Genomic DNA, 1319 nt, shown 5'->3' with positions numbered 1-1319 from the left:
CAACGTTTCAACGTCTTAGGGATTTGTCAGGGACGTTTTTAAAAAAAAAATTAATGACGAGATTAGAACTAAACTCTGGAACTAAAGGGCGCGCCATTACTGACGCCATAGATCTTCCGAAGTTCATAGAACTGTTTTAATGCGATGAAAAGACAGAAAAGTGTCAGCTCGGTGGGTCCGGAAACAGTTGACAGCTGATGACCCCGAAGCACAGCACGTCGATGTTTGCTCGGCTTTGCTGGAAAGATGCAGTGGAAATGCACACTTGACAAATGCTAACTAACTGGGCCCGGTGGTGACTTCCAACAACCCAGTGAAAGCTTTCCGGATCACAGTCTTCTGACGTCCACCTGTTTGGACTAACACACTTTTCTACCCAATATATCTAGCCAGGGAGATAATAACTGATGCTACAAACCTTGCAGAGCGCGTCAGAGGTTGGCTTCGGGCCTAGGATTTCTGAGTAGCTTCGGGCGCTAGACGTAGAATTCTACAGTGATTGCATGCATTTTACTCTTGTAATAGTGGAGAAAATGCTTCATTGTCCATTACGACTACGTTGAGGAATAAAAGAAATATTTATCCAACTAACTGGGAACATACTACTTTGTATCTAGATATAGATCTAGATTTCTAAATCATGACAAAACTTTTCATTATAATCAAAACACATTACATTTGTGAAAGTTCACCACTTCTGAACCACTTATCTTTCGAATTTGACAAAATTAATGGTGGTTCAGAATCATTTAAATGGCGCAGTTTCATTGACGACACTGAAGTCACTGTAGTTTATTTTTCAGTTTTTCATTAGTTTCGTTTAGATCTAATCTTGGGAAAGTCCGTCTTCTAAAATGCAACTGTAAACAAGTGAGGTTTCTGTTCACTAGCCGTGCACAGTTCCACACCTTTGAAATTCTGGAGTGTACAACCACGAAAGCGGAATAGAGAGAGAATCAATCTGTTATATATTTGGCAACTTGGAAACACATGCCATGTGTGACTTTTCTCTCAAGATTTATTGCTCCATTCCAGTAGAGTGCCAACGACTTTCAGTTGATGTTAATGCACCGATCATTTCTGACATCGAAAGGGGGCACAGCTAATATTATATAGTCATGTGCTTATTTTTTCTGACGGCCCTCGTTCCTCGGTCTGTCCCCAAGGAGACCATGAGACAGACAGAAGAAAAAAAAATGTTCTCAATTATTCTCAGTTCTGTTTTTTGAAGAAAAAAATGTTCTCAATTATTCTCAGTTCTGTTTTTTGAAGAAAAAAATGTTCTCAATTATTCTCAGTTCTGTTTTTTGAAGAAAAAA

This window comes from Aplysia californica, unplaced genomic scaffold, assembly GCF_000002075.1.
Source record: "Aplysia californica isolate F4 #8 unplaced genomic scaffold, AplCal3.0 scaffold00507, whole genome shotgun sequence".
Classification (NCBI taxonomy): Eukaryota; Metazoa; Mollusca; class Gastropoda; order Aplysiida; family Aplysiidae; genus Aplysia; species Aplysia californica.
Note: the sequence above shows the minus strand (reverse complement) of the source record.